Source organism: Hylobates moloch, unplaced genomic scaffold, assembly GCF_009828535.3.
Source record: "Hylobates moloch isolate HMO894 unplaced genomic scaffold, HMol_V3 SCAFFOLD_4, whole genome shotgun sequence".
Classification (NCBI taxonomy): Eukaryota; Metazoa; Chordata; class Mammalia; order Primates; family Hylobatidae; genus Hylobates; species Hylobates moloch.
Window position 1 is genome coordinate 52,542,336 of NW_026652279.1, and position 16,598 is coordinate 52,558,933.

Sequence of the window (16,598 nt, forward strand, 5' to 3'; positions counted from 1 at the left end):
TAGAGAGAAATGCATTTCTCTGTAGAAACCATCTTATCAACTACAATCTTTGCTTTTTAAATAATTGATATATCTTCTCATGCAGACTTTTAACCTGATCTTTGCTGTCCTCTCAGATCAAAAGAAATCTCCACTCAGATTATAAAAAAAAACCTCTCCACCTATCAGGATTTTCCAAAAGCCTGTGTATTTCATCCATTGAAATAGAACCTCCATCTATCCAAACTGACTACTATAGGCAGTGAGACATATATTGATGTTTTAAGGAAATTATAACTGTTTGAGATGAGGGATATGCTAATTACCCTGATCTGATCACTATACATCATATCATTATGTATAAGTATAGTCAATTAAAATTTTTTTTCTTGTTTTATTTATTTTTACTTTTTTTAATGGAATGTTTCATGAATCTCTATGTCATCCTTGTGTAGGGGCCATGATAATCTCTGTATTGTTCTGAGAGTGACAGAAGGCAGCCAAATGCCTAGGCAGAAAGGGGAGGGTCCCCAGTGAAACCCCACCTCCAAGCCGAAGACAATTTAAAGCCTGAAAGCCAAGCTACAGGTTAAATCCTCAGACTGGATTGAGAACTTCCTGTTTGGCATGCTTTCCTCTGATTGATCCCCACCCTTCACCTATTTAACGTATAGCTACCCTTTCCTAATTGGTTTTCTACACTGTCATGCCCATCTTTGAGTGGTGTCTTTGCTTTAACCATTTTTGCATACTCACAAACCAATCAGCATGCACTTCTTATCCTCTGCCTGTAAAGACCCCAGACTCAGTTGGTAGAGTCGAAGACAGCCTAACTTCAGGGAAGAGACAATCTAACTTTGGGAACCACGACCTGCCCTTTTCATCCCCTATCCAGCTGCCCTCTCTGCTGAGAGTTGTTTTCATTGCTCAGTAAAATTCTCCACCTTCACCATCCTTCAATAATCCATGTGATCTTATGCTTCTTGGACTCTGGACAAGAGCTTGGGACCCACCGAGTATGGGCACTCAGAAAGGCTGTCATACTGGCCCTTCGCCCTCGCCAGCAGAGGGCAGCCATCCTCCACAATGAGGCAAGTGGCCAAATGAGCTGCTAAGACACAGCTGTTGTTGGACTGTGGCTGGTGGAACTAAAAGAGCGCTGTTAACACCTCCTCTGGGGCTTCAGGGTTGAAAGCACCTTCACCTGGGTGCCTGCATTCCCCTTGAGGCAACATGCTTAGTCTGGCCGCGGGTTCCACACGGAGCTTGTTCCTGTGTCAGCACCCAGAGCAGCCTGCCAGATTCCGCACTCACTCGCTTAGTTGCTCCCTTCTGCAAGGGGCTGAGCGTGGTGGGCCGAATAGAGGGGAATGTCTGCCGTGAGTCTAGGGAAGGGGTCAAGAAAAATACTGCATCGGTTCCAATTTTAGTATACGTGCTGCCGAAGCGAGCAAGAGAAAAAGTTGTTTAAAAAGTTCATGTTAATATAATGATTGGATATTTGTATCTTAGGTTCTCATATTTTCTTTTTTCTTTTTTTCAGATGGAGTTTCACTTTGTTGCCCAGGCTGGAGTGCAGTGGTGTGATCTTGGCTCACTTTGACCTCTGCCTCCCGGGTTCAAGCGATTCTCCTGCCTCAGCCTCCTTAGTAGCTGGGATTACAGGCGCCCGCCACCATGCCCAGCTGATTTTTGTATTTTTAGTGGAGTTAGGGTTTCACCATGTTGGCCAGGCTCGTCTCAAACTCCTGACCTCAGGTTATCTGCCTGCCTTGGCCTCCCAAAGTGCTGGGATTACAGGGATGAGCCACAGCGCCCAGCCAGGTTCTTGTGTTTTCAATTATTATGTGTATCGTAGAAGTTGAAAAGGGAGTACTTTTGTTTAATATTTACTTTATTATTTGATTTTTTATTGTCATTTTTAATTTAAATTCAGGGGGTATATGTGCAGGTTTGTTACAGGGTATATTGTGCGGTGCTGAGGTTTGGTCTTTTATTGATTCCATCACCCCGATAGTGAACATAGAACCCAAAAGGAAGTTTTTCAGCCCACCCCCCTCCTCCTTTTGGAGTCTTCATTGTTTATTGTTCCTATCTTTATGTCTGTGTGAACCCAAGATTTAGCTGCCGCTTGTAAATAAGAACATGTGCTATTTGGTTTTCTGTTTCTGCATTAGTTCGCTTAGGATAATGGCCTCCAGCTGCATCCATGTTGCTGGAAAGGACATTATTTAATTTTTTTTATGGCTGTATAGTAGTCCATGGTGTATATGTACCACATTTTTAAAATCCAATCCTAGGTTAATTCCATGTCTTTGCTATTGCAAATAGTGCTGCAATGAACATATGAGAGCATTTGTCTTTTGGGTAGAATGATTTATCTTCCTTTGGTATACACCCAGTAATGGGACTGCTGAGCGGAAATGGTAGTTCTATTTTTAGTTCTTCGAGAAATCTCCAGACTGCTTTCCAGAGTGGCTGAACTAATTTACATTCCCACTAAGCATTCCCTTTTCTCCACAACCTTGTCAACATCTGTTGTTTTTGGACTTTTTTTTCTCTGTACATAGTGATGACTTTTTAACAATAGCCCTTCTGACTGGTGTAAGATGGTATGTCATTGTGGTTTTAATTTGCATCTCTCTATTATTAGTGATGATGAGCATGTTTTCATGTTTGTTGGCTGCTAGTTGTCTTCTTTTGAGAAGTATCTGTTTATGTCCTTTGCCCACGTTTTAATGGGGTTGTTTGCTTTTTTCTTGTTGATTCATTTAAGTTCTTTATAGATTCTGAATATTAGATCATATTTGGATGCATAGTTTGCAAATATTTTCTCCCATTCCCTAGATTGTCTGTTTGTTCTGTTGATCATTTCTTTTTGCTGTGCAGAAGCTCTTTAGTTTAATTAAGTCCCATTTGTCTATTTTTGATTTTGGTGCGTTTGCTTTTGGGGTCCTCATCATAAATTTTTTGCCTAGGTCAGTGTCTAGAAGAATATTTCCTAGATTTTCCTCTAGAATTTTTGTAGTTTGAGGTCTTACATTTAAGTCGTTAATGCATCTTGAGTTAATTTTTGTATATGGTAATAGGTAGGGGTCCAATTTCATTCTTCTGCATATGGTTAACCAGTTTTCCCTACGACATTTATTGAATAAAGTGTACTTTCCTCATTGTTCATTTTTGCTGACTTTGTTGAAGATGAGCTGGTTGTAGGTGCAACTTTATTTCAGGGGTCTCTGAAATGTTTCATTGGTCTATGAGCTTTTGGTTAGTATTCACTTTAAAAGGATCATTTCAGTGGGCTTGACACACTGAAGATAAATTCATTTTTTTAAATTTTTATTTTTTTTTCAGTGTAGGATCAAAAATACAATTAGAATATAAGTGTTAAGTATTGAAAAGCAATGTAGTTATGTGATTTTCTTTCTAAGAGTTCTGAGATCAAAATATTTATGCAAAACATTTTTGGTGGCTATCATGAGTTTTTAAAGATTAACATAATTTCTCAGAGTAGTTTTGCAGGTAAAATTTAGGTCATTATACAACATATGAGTTATGCTCCAAAATTAATAATTATATTTATCAAGTGACTATTCTGTGTCAATTGTTTTACATACATTACAATGATCTCATTTATTCCTTAGAGAAAAAACAAACATTTAAAAGGTGAGTGCAGTGGCTCATGCCTGTAATCCCAGCACTTTGGGAGGCCAAAGTAGGTGGATTGCTTGAACTCAGGAGCTCGAGACCAGCATGGGCAACATGACGAAACCCCATCACTACCAAAAATACAAAAAATTAGCCAGGTGTGGTGGCATGTGCCTGCGTTCCCAGCTACTCAGGAGGCTGAGGTGGGAGGATTGCCTGAGCCCAGGAGGTGGAGGTTGCAGTGAGCCAAGATTGTGCCACTGCATTCCAGCCTGGGTGACAGAGTGAGACGCCATCTCAAAAAAAAAAAAAAAAAAAAAAAAGATGAGGGCCTGAAAGTTTATAATTTTGTTTAGATTTAGTAGGTGGAAGGTGCAGGATTGGAGGCCATGAAAAAATGCTCATCACTGGTCATCATGCCACATTTTAAAGGCTGCAAAATCTCTAACCAGAAGTTTATAAAATCTGTCCTTAAAAACGGTCCAGTCCTCAAAAACTGGATTCTTTCCATTTCTCTAGGGTTAAAATTGCTTTTTTTCTGTGTAGACAAAGGAAGCAGGATCAGGAGGGAGGACCAGATGAGAAGAGAGTTTGGGCACTTAATTGTTACCACTTTGATCAACATACTTTGAATTCTCTGAATCCTCAGTTGCTCATCTGTAGAGTGTGTATTTAATGGTATGTAGGCTCACAGGATCTGTGGCAAGGCCTAAATGAGGTAACACACATGGAACCCTTAGCAGACTCCCTGGCATGTAGTAAGTACTCAATAAATGGCAGTTATTACTACTCTTCAGGGTCTGGGGCTCCTCCTTGAAATAATTTCTAATAATAGCAATAATAATCATGGTTAATATTTATTGAGCACTGACTGTGTACCAGAGGCTCTTCCAAACACTTTCTTTTTTTTAAACTAGAAATCAACTTTATTATTCATTTATTTATTTATTTTTTATTATTATACTTTAAGTTCTAGGGTACATGTGCACAACGTGCAGGTTTGTTACATATGTATACATGTGCCATGTTGGTTTGCTGCACCCATCAACTCGTCATTTACATTAGGTATTTCTCCTAATGCTATCCCTACCCTTGCCCCCCACCCCATGACAGGCCCCTGTGTGTGATGTTCCCCGCCCTGTGTCCAAGTGTTCTCATTGTTCAATTCCCACCTATGAGTGAGAACATGTGGTGTTTGGTTTTCCATCCTTGTGATAGTTTGTTCAGAATGGTGGTTTCCAGCTTCATCCATGTCCCTACAAAGGACATGAACTCAACCTTTTTTTATGGCTGCAGTGTATTCCATGGTGTATATGTGCCACATTTTCTTTATCTAGTCTATCATTGACGAACATTTGGGTTGATTCCAAGTTTTTGCTATTGTGAATAGTGCCACAATAAACATACGTGTGCATGTGTCTTTATAGGATTTTATTTCTCCTTCACTTATGAAGCTTAGTTTGGCTGGACATGAAATTCTGGGTTGAAATTCTTTTCTTTAAGAATGTTGGATATTGGCCCCCACTCTCTTCTGGCTTGTAGAGTTTCTGCTGAGAGATCTGCTGTTGGTCTGATGAGCTTCCCTTTGTGGGTAACCCAACCTTTCTCTCTGGCTGCCCTTAACATTTTTTCCTTCATTTCAACCTTGGTGAATCTGACAATTATATGTCTTGGGGTTGCTCTTCTCGGGGAGTATCTTTGTGGCATTCTCTGTATTTCCTGAATTTGAATGTTGGCCTGCCTTGCTAGGTTGGGGAAGTTCTGGATAATATCCTGAAGAGTGTTTTCCAACTTGGTTCCATTCTCCCCGTCACTTTCAGGTATACCAATCAAATGTAGATTTGGTCTTTTCATGTAGTCTCATATTTCTTGGAGGCTTTGTTCATTTCTTTTTACTCTTTTTTCTCTAAACTTGTCTCCTCCTTTTATTTCATTCATTTGATCTTCAATCACTGATACCCTTGCTTCCACTTGATCAAATTGGCTATTGAATTTCGTGCATGTATCACATAGTTCTCGTGCCATGGTTTTCAGCTCCATCAGGTCATTTAAGGTCTTCTCTACACTGTTTATTCTAGTTAGCCATTCGTCTAATCTTTTTTCTAGGTTTTTAGCTTCCTTGCGATGGGTTCAAACATCCTCCTTTAGCTCGGAGAAGTTTGTTATTACTGACTTTCTGAAGCCTACTTCTGTGAACCCATCAAAGTCATTCTCCATCCAGCTTTGTTCCATTGCTGGCAAGGAGATGAAATCCTTTGGAGAAGAAGAGGTGTTCTGGTTTTTAGAATTTTCAGCTTTTCTGCTCTGGTTTCTCCCCATCTTTGTGGTTTTACTTATCTTTGGTCTTTGATGCTGGTGACCTACAGGTGGGGTTTTGGTATGGATGTCCTTTTTGTTGTTGTTGATTCTATTCCTTTCTGTTTGTTAGTTTTCCTTCTAAGAGTCAGGTCCCTCAGCTGCAGGTCTGTTGGAGTTTGCTGGAGGTCCATTCCAGACCCCTGTTTGCCTGGGTATCACCAGCAGATGCTGCAGAACAGCAAATATTGCAGAACAGCATATAATGCTGCCTGATCCTTCCTCTGGAAGCTTTGTCTCAGAGGGGCACCTGCCTGTATGAGGTGTCAGTCGGCCCCTACTGGGAGGTGTCTCCCAGTTAGGCTACATGGGGGTCAGGGACCCACTTGAGGAGGCAGTCTGTCTGTTCCCGGAGCTCAAACGCCATGCTGGGAGAACCACTGCTCTCTTCAGAGCTGTCAGACAGAGAGGTTTAAGTCTGCTGAAGTTTCTGCTGCCTTTTGTTCAGCTATGCCCTGCCCCGAGAGGTGGGGTCTACAGAGGCATCAGGCCTTGCAAAGCTGTGGTGGGCTCTACCCAGTTTGAGCTTCACCAGCCACTTCGTTTACCTACTCAAGCCTCAGCAATGGCAGACACCCCTCCCCTTGCCAGGCTGCTGTCTCGCAGGTTGATCTCAGACTGCTGCGCTAGCAGTGAGCAAGGCTCTGTGGACGTGAGACCTCCTGAGCCACGTGCGGGATGTAATCTCCTGGTGTGCCATTTGCTAAGACTGTTGGAAAAGCACAGTATTTGGGCGGGAGTGTCCTGATTTTCCAGGTGCAATCTGTCATGGCTTCCCTTGGCTAGGAAAGGGCAATCCCCCGACCCCTTGCCCTTCCTGGGTGAGGTGATGCCCTGCCCTGCTTCAGCTCACCCTCCATGGGCTGCACCCACTGTCCGACCAGTCCCATTGAGATGAACCAGGTACCGCAGTTGGAAATGCAGAAATCACCATCTTCTGCATTGATCACTCTGGGAGCTGCAGACTGGAGCTCTTCCTATTAGGCCATCTCCAATTGTTTTGAAATGGAAGCATATGGTTGGGCTGGTTGTTGAGTCTCAAATAAATAGCTTCTTTGAGCCCACTTTCTAAAAAAATTTTATGTATTTTTTGAGACAGAGTCTTGCTCTGTCACCCAGGCTGGAGTGCAGTGATGCAATCTTGACTTGCTGCCACCTTGCTTAGTTCCTTAGCTAAAGAGCTAAGACTCACTCCTTAGCCTGTTGAGTAACTGGGACCACGGGTGTGTACCACCTCATCCAGCTAATCTTTGTATTTTTAGTAGAGATGGAGTTTTGCCATGTTGGCCAGGCTGGTCTCAAACTCCTGGCCTCATGTGATCTGCCTGCCTCGGCTTCCCAAAGTGCTGCAATTACAGGCATGAGCCACCACGCCTGGTCTCTTCCAAACACTTTAAATGCATGTGTTTGCTTAATCCTTAAAACAACCCAAGTGGTAGTTTGCGTTTATCATCTCTCTTTTGTAAGTGACAAGATTGATATCCAGGATATGCTTACCCAAGAGCATCCCTTTACTAAGTAGAAAAGATGAGATTCAAGCTCAGCAAGTTCGGCTTCGAAACACATGCTTTTACCCTTTCCATTGTCCCAATGCTGTTTTAACCTTCCCTGGAACATTTTTGTCCTTTTTTAAAAAGTTTTCTTTTCTGTGAACTCTGCAGAGAAGTATTTTGTCCTTTTTTGGCATCCATTCAACACCAAGCCCATTGCTGGACTCATATTGACTGCAGAGAACACCTGATCATTTAATGATTATTTGATGTGATAATTGGTTGGTTGATTAATAATTTCCAATATAGTGAGTGATCAACAAACATTTGATAAGCAGTTATGAGATGCTAGCCATTTGGCCCAGCATTGTAGCAACAAAGATAAGATTAAGAGGCAATTACAGTACCTTGTGATGAGCCCATAGACAGACATATTCTGAGGGCAATATAAGTACTTAACTATGCCTCTGGAAGGAGACTGCTAGGGACTAGTACCAAAGTTAGTCTCTGTTTATACTTGCCCTTTCTCTGATGGTTGGACAGATGCAGAATATGCAAGGTAATGGTAATCAGGAAATAAGCAGCTACTATGAAAGCCAGGCAGGTAGAAAGCATTCTGCATGGGTGAGCTGGAACATAGTATAGGGATCCCCAGGAAGTGTTGAGGACATGGCAGGCCTGACAGGCCAACCTGAGGTACAAAGATTCAAAAAAGATTTTAATTTAAGCCACCTGAGGCAGTCTTATAATTTGTTTTTTTTTTCTTTATCCAACAAGTACTTATTAAATATCTACCATATTCCAGCCCCAGCCAAACATTGTGCTAGGGATACAATAATAAGCAAAAAATAAACATGACTCCATCTCCAATGGATTTTAGTCTAGCCAAAAGACAGATATTAATCAAATAATTATGTAACAGTGAATGCCAAGTCTCAATAACAATTTGAAACTAAGAGTGGTTTCTTTACTCATTCAGTATGCAAAAGATGTGAGTTCATGTATTGCTAATATTAATGCACCAGGCTCCATCCAAGGTGCCCAGTGTACAAAGACGTAGAACATGAATTGTTATGTTAAGGCAGTTCTTCCCTGTCTTTTTCAAATCATGGTATGCTTAGCAGATGTGTTTTTGCACAATGGGATAAATGGATGAATTTGGTTGTGGTCAGAGGCATCTGATTCACTGTCTGGCTACCCCAGGAGTTGAGAATAAATGAGAGAAATCAATATCCTTCCATGCCTACATTCAATTGTAGCTCATTAGTTAAGGGTCTCTTAATGTGTTCCATCATCTAGTGGGAGGAGGAAGATATACAGACGAATCACTATAGAGTAAGTAAATGCTATAGCAGATATACAAAAAAAAATACTGTGAGGACACAAAGGAGGGAGAAATGATTCCTAACTTGGAGATGCCAAGAAAGTCTTCAGAGAAGAAGGGACATTGAAGCTGGATTCTGACAGTTTTTGTCAGTCACAGAGGATCAAAAGGCATTCCAGGGCAAGAGACCCACATGCACAAAGATGTGGAGTTATAAAAGCCATTACATGTTCAAGCAGCTGCTATGCTCTGTAAATGCAGTATCTGAGGAATGGAATGTGATAGGAAGAGAATGGTAACAAGATATAGATAGAATCCATATTTTGAAGCTCCTTTTATACATATGTTTTTAAATGGCTTCATCTTCTCTTTCCTAATGTCTCTTTCATTTATTCATTCATTTCTTTTCTTCAGACAAATATTTATTGAGTGATTGTTATGTGCTAAACACTATTCTTGGAGCTAGCATTAGAATAAAAACCTTGAAAAACATTAGTGCACTACTCTGTTATATTATCCAGCAAGAAATAAGGTGAGTCTCAAAGAGTGTATTACTGGTCCAAGATCACATGGACCGCTGGTTGGAAGTCATTGTTCTGAAGCTCAGGTTTTTTGACTTCCAGTGCTTTATTGACTCATGTGTCGGCTGCAGAAATGTGCCACTCAAATTTCCTTTAAGAGAAGCTGCTGTGAGGAGCGTAGTTGATGACAGCGTCTGGATGCCACCCTTTTAAATCCACTATGGTGTCCATGAAAAAACCACGCCTCCCACATATACACCATGGAATACTATGCAGCCATACAAAAGGATGAGTTCATGTCCTTTGTAGGGCCATGGATGAAGCTGGAAACCATCATTCTCAGCAAACTATTGCAGGGACGAAAAACCAAACACTGCATGTTCTCATTCAAAGGTGGGAATTGAACAATGAGAACACTTGGACACAGGAAGGGGAACATCACACACTGGGGCCTGTTGTGGGATGGGAGGAGGGGGGAGGGACAACATTAGAAGATATACCTAATGTAAATGATGAGTTAATTGGTGCGGCACACCAACATGGCACATGTATACATATGTAACAAACCTGCACGTTGTGCACATGTACCCTAGAACTTAAAGTATAATAAAAAAAAAAGAAAAAAACACACTTCCTTCCCCTGCTTTGCCCCCCCAAGACAATGACTGAGCATTGGTGAAGATAATAGTACTGGCTTATTCTAGGAATGGGGAAATTGATTCAACATTAGTAACTCTTGTTCATATAATTCACCTACGAGAAGAACAAATAAGAGAAATAATATGATCACCCAATCAAGCACTGAAAAAAACTCAATCAATTAAAGACTTTATGGACACATTTTAAACTAATAGTCACTTTTTAAAAGCCAGCATTATGTTTAATTAAAACACACTGGGAGTGCATTAAATATGATGCTAGCTTTTGGATGGTGACTATTAGCTTAAAATGTGTCTATGTTGTTCCATTAATGTCAAGAAAAAGCCAGAGTGTCTACTATCACTACTATTTTATTAACATAGTCCTGACTATACTTGCCAATGTAATTAGAAAAAAGAAGAAATGAATTACATATATATTTGAAAAAAGAAAGTAAAATTTTTTTGCAAATGTTATATTTGCTTACATGGAATACACAAAAGAATAAACTAAAAAATTGTAGCTAACAGTAGGGGAATTCATAACTACTTGAGTACAATAATAAACAGTAATCAACAGCTTTCATAGGTACAGACAATAACCGATTAGAAGAGATAATGAAAAAAATCATCACATTTACAATAGCAAAAAAAATTAATTTCTAGAAATAAATATAATAAAAAGTGTACAAAATCTATATAAACAAATGGAAAACATACATTTAAATACAAAGATTCAATATTATAAAGATGCCAGTTCTTCCTAATTTAAGTAATAAGCTTAATTCTCTTACTGTAACAATAAATACAGTAAGAGTATTTATTGTTTGTCTGTGCATTTGTTTTTGGAACTGAAAGTGTTGATTCATACAGAAAATTTTAAAACAGCAAGAAAACGTCATGCAAGTCCGCCTCCGGTTCACCTTTCCCTGCCTCAGCCTCTCGGTAGTGGGATACAGGCCCGCCACCGCCCGGTAATTAGTAGAGACAGGGTTTCACCGTGGTCTCGATCTCCTGACCTCGTGATCTGCCTGCCTCGGCCTCCCAAAGTGCTGGGATTACAAGCGTGAGCCACTGCGCCCGGCCAAAAATTCTTGAAAAAGAAAAATAGCAAGTTAATTACCCACCCAAATGTTAAAATATAGCACTACTGTAATTACATTAATATAATAACAATTACATTAATTACTGCATGAATTCACAGGCAGATAAATGGAATAAACAAGAAAGTCTGTAAGTAGATCCAAATATATATCAGATGTTAATATATGGCAAGAATGGGATAGAAAGTCGGGGGTAAGCAATGTAATGGCAATTACTCTTGCACCAAACTAATAATAAATGGTATTGGGACAACTGGATAGCCATCTGGAAAATAAAATTAATTTTGGATCCTTACCTCATTACTTACAACAAAATTCCAGATTTTTCCAAGATTTACAAAGAAAACTTCACACTTGATCTTAGCCAAAAGGCGGAGAAGCGATACAAAGAAAACTTAAAATACAAGTGTACTAGGAAAATACTATATATGTATACACAGGTGTGTGTATGTGTGTGTTCGTGTGTGTGTGTGTTGGGAATACTTTTCTAAGGTTAATCCAAAACTAAGAAATCATAAATGAAAAAGTTGATTAATTTGGCCACATATAATTACAATAAAATTGTCATGGTATTAAAATACCTTAAGCAAAGACAAATTACACATGACAAACCAGGAAAACATATTTGTTTGCACATCATGACAGAACAAAGGGTATATTCCTCAGCATATACAAATAAATATGTAAGAAAAAGACCAATAATCCAATAAAAAATGAACACAGTATAAAATAGTTTGCATTAAGGTAAATATAGGTGGGTCTGAACATAAGCAAAGGTATTTACTTTATACATAATAAAAATTAAAACTATGCTGAGATGCCATTTTCCCATGTCAATTTGGCAAAGAAAAAAGAATTCTGATGGCATATTGTATTGAAAAAGTGTAAGGAAATAGCATCTTATACACTGCCTTTGGGGATACAATTTGGTGTAAACTCTGTAAGAGGCTATCTAACAATATCTATCATAATTACAAATGCACATATCCATTGATCTTGCAATTCTACTACAGGAGTTTACCTACTTATATACTCACCACACCTTAAATGACAAACTTAAAAGTATATTCATCATAGCATTGCTTGGAGTAGCAAAAAGATTGAAGGCAGCAGAAATATTAATATTAGAGAACTGGTTAAATAAAAAAATAAAAAATAAATTATGTACAGGCATGGCATGAGAAACTATGCAACCTTCATAAAGAATAAAGCTGCTCTATCTGTATTGATTTGGGACAATATTCAATATGCAATGTTAAAAGAGTAAAAAATATTGTATATAATACTCTTTTTTTTTGTTTTACACACACACAACTTCATATGCATAGAATATCTATAAACTGGTAAAGGTGGTTACTTTAGGGAAGGAAACTAGGAAACTAAAGACAGGAGAGATTAAAAAAACTAAATTTTGAATCTATAGATTTTTATTTTTATTTATCATTGTGATATATTACATATATACAATTCTCACTACAACACTAAGCATGCCATTCAGTTCAGCTCATATTTTCTTTGTAAAAAGACTTTCTCAATGAAGGAAGCAGTATGTTCATTCACATCTGGCACAGCTCCTTACCCTGTCACAGATTGGTAACAGTTTGCTGACTGGCTGCTTTCAGTAGTGGTAGTGAGGCTGTCTCTGAAGCAGGGAATATATGGCTATACTTATGGGACTCTGGTGACTTGACCTGTGTTTGTGATGCTGGGATGAAAAACTAGAGTAATAGGAGTGTGAAAGTAGGAATTGTGGTGGGTGGTGGGCACAGCTGGTAGACTTTGCAGAAAGGTAAAACTTGCTAGCAACTTTTAACCTTTTTACTTAGCTTGGATGAAGAAAGGCATTCTGGATGTCACTTTGTATTCTGGAGAAGTATAAAATCGTAACAGAAAGTTAACCAGAGCTTAGAGTTGTCTCTGAGGAAGCAAAATGGCTAAGAAAACACAGCAGTAATTTAATGTTTATAAAGACTGGACTGAAATAACTACAGTATATCAAAAGCAAATAACTGCTGAGGAAATTGGCATATTTTAATTTGGTTCAGACTATATTTTACATGTTCTGGGTGTACTGTGATGTATGAGTTTGTATGTAGAGCTTAAATGTATAATTAATACGGCTTTGAAGCTAGTTCTATCCACATGATTAAAATTTATCATGGTATTAGCTTTCAGACAGAGACTTTTTCACAAGTTATAGTCAATGCTGTAAGTTAGATCTTTTCTGCTGAGCTCTGAACAAAGGACTATAATTTATCTCAATGGTATTTTATTATAGGCATTTTAATTGCTGTGGCAGGTGAAAAGCACCATTCAATATTTTGACCAAACTTTTAAAAATGAAATTATTTGCCTCCAGTACCGTTGGTTTAAAGAATATTCTGTTTTATCGAAGATGAACTAAAAGTCTTTATTTATACATGTGACTCAACCTCACCTTGAATACTAGGCAAATCTACTTAGTGGGGAGTTTATTCCATAAAGAAGACCAGGAATCCTTTAACATTTGTAAAGGGGTTGACAGGTTGGTCCTTGCAAGTGTAAATCAAAAAGAAGAAATTCCAAATTTCTTTTTCAGTGGTCTATAAGTGAAGAACTGGGAATTGATTGCTGCCAAATAAATTATGGGTGTGGCACATTTCTTGCTTTCTACTTCTTTTTTTCTGATCATATAAGTAATATATGCTTTAAAAAATCAAGTTATAGAAATGTGCAATTTCAAAAAAAAACTTTAACAATCATTTCTCTAAGAGATAACTACTATTAACAATTTGGCATACATTCTTCCAGAAATTTTCTACACAAAATACTTTTTTTCCCTCTTAAGACTGTGGGTCTGATGCCAACAATGTCTGAATTTTTCCTCCTCTGCCTGCTGTATTTTATCACATTTGCCCACCCCCCACAGTTTCAATTACTTTGTTGGAATGATATATTATGCAAATGTATCCAAAAGTCCCAGTTACTGGGCCTAAGGACAGATTTCATGCCAATGCATCTGTGCCTAAGAGCGGATTTTAGATTTGTACCTGTGCCCAAGTAAGGACTGGGTGCCAGCTTGTCAAAGCTTAGCTGAGTACAGACCACCATGCCATGAGTTAGGCTGCTTCTGGTGGTTCCATTTCCTCCAAACCAGACGGAAGTATCTGGTTGAGTACAGTGCTGGAGGGCGGTGTCTTTATTACACTTCCCCACATTTGGTTCAGTGGATTAAGCAAGGTTTCTTACTTCAATTTCACCCTTGTCAAAATGATTACCAAGCTTATTCCATCTTGGGTTGTATGTTTCCTAGCTTCTAATGGATGCTTTTTATGGTTTAGTATTTGACCACTAATTCAGTAGACACTAGTGAGAGGCTTTAAAAAATGTCTTAGAAAACAATCTTTATTCAATGTGATAGGTCATTTGGAGTAAATACCGATGTATAGAGGGACTGAAATTAACAGTCTAAATGCCTAGCTGCATTTAGTGTGTGATTGAGTTTTAACACATCAAATAGATTTACTAAAGCCTAATAAAAAATTCCACGGATATTAGAATATTAATTCTGAGAAACCCTGGGTTAGAATGCATCAGAAGCTGTTAAATATCTTATTTAATTTTGTCAACATGCTCACTCTTCTTAATATACCATATTCAGAGTAGAAAAACAATGTGTGCATTGTCAAAGAGACTAAATCTATCCTTCTAAATTATCTTTCAAAGCCATCTAATATTTCTTCTTCAGAAAGGATTGAGACAGGAAGTTTAAAAAGCCAGCTTTCGGCCAGGTGTGGTGGCTCATGCCTGTAATCCCAGCACTTTGGGAAGCTGAGGCAGGTGGATCACTTGAGGCCATGAATTCAAGACCAGCCTGGCCAGCATGGTGAAACTTCGTCTCTACTACAAATACAAAAAATTAGCTGGGAGTGGTGGGGCATGCCTGTAATCCCAGCTACTGGGGAGGCTGAGGCAGGAGAATTGCCTGAACCCGGGAGGTGGAGGTTGCACTGAGCCAAGATTGTGCCACTGCACTCCAGCCTGGGTGACAGAGCAAGACTCCGTCTCAAAAAGAAAAAAGCCAGCTTTTCCTATTTTCATGTTGGAAACATCTTGGGTGTCACAGACAATGTGAAATTTGGTGTATATCTATATGCATACATATAGAAAACTTACATAGATATACTACCATTTATGAGAGACTTATTTTGAAACGGACACTTTACTAAGTGTTCATGTGGATTATATTGTAAACTATAAGCACCTCTTAAGCTCATCAGTATTCACAAAGTAATGGTGAAGCTCATATAACATCCCCATTTTCAAAAAGAAATAAGCAAAAGAATATCTCTGTTTTTTTCAAACAGAATAGAGACAGGAAGATGACATAACATGTTGTGATGAATTTCTGAAAAATCTCTGTATCGCTTCCAAGACTAAACTTGCTATGAAGCTTCCAGAAGCAGAGTCTAGATTTGTATCTGAACCTCCTGCCTGTCATTGAAATATTTGCCTGATGACACTTTCAGGGGTCTTGAAATTTAGAGCTGGAAAGAACTTAAAAATTATTGTCCTTCTTATTTTACTAATGAGGAAATAGAAGATGCGAGTCACTTGCTCATTTATTTATTCTTTCTATTGCCAGTCACTAAAAACAGGCTACGGGCTTGATTCTTTATTGTGTCTTGTGATTAAAAGCGAATAAGTTGACTTAGTCTAGTGCCCAGAATTTTAGAGCTGTTTATTTTAGTGGGAAAGGGCATGGAAGAAGCACTGGATCTATTGTCATAGGATTAATATGAACCCTGACTCCACTTATGAGTAGAAGCCATTAATTCACCATTAATTTTTTGAGCCCCTACTATGCATCAGGCATAAAGACACAGTAAATAAGGCCTCTGATCTTATCCAGTTTGCAGTCCAGTGGGAGAGACATTTGAAAAGGAAGCAAGCAAAAGAAATGAACATTCACAATGAAATGAAAATTACAAACTGTGATAACAAACAGGGCTAGGTGAGAGAAGTTTAGAGGGTGGGTTCCAGTGAGAAGGTTTCTCTGAGAAGATGTCACTGAAGAATGCAGAGACAAAATGATGAGAACGGGCAAGACAGGACTTGAATAGGAACTGGTGTCCAGGGTGTGACTGTGAAAAGTACAGTGACCGGGGCAGGCAGAGCAAAAGGTCATGGCAAGGAGGTGAAATTATATATATATTATACATAATATAAAATTATATATTACATAAAATTATATGTTTTATATATATTTATATTTGAAACAGAGTCTCTCTCTGTCACCCAGACTGGAGTGCAGTGACTTGATGATCTTGACTCACTGCAACCCAGGTTCAAGCGATTCTCCTTCCTTGGCCTCCCAAGCAGCTGAGATTACAGGTGCCTGCCACCATGCCCAGCTAATTTTTGTATTTTTAGTGGAGATGGGGGTTTCACCATGTTGGCCAGGCTGGTCTCGAACTCCTGGCCTCAAATGTGCACCTTGATCTCCCAAAGTGCTGGGACTACAGGCATGAGCCACCATGCCCTGCTTGAAATTATATTTG

At 38.9% G+C, this 16,598-nt stretch overlaps 1 pseudogene; it reads right to left on the reverse strand.

The window, feature by feature from the left end:
* Positions 1–389: 389 nt before the first annotated feature.
* Positions 390–488, reverse strand: LOC116467663 (U6 spliceosomal RNA; annotated as a pseudogene).
* Positions 489–16,598: the final 16,110 nt, after the last annotated feature.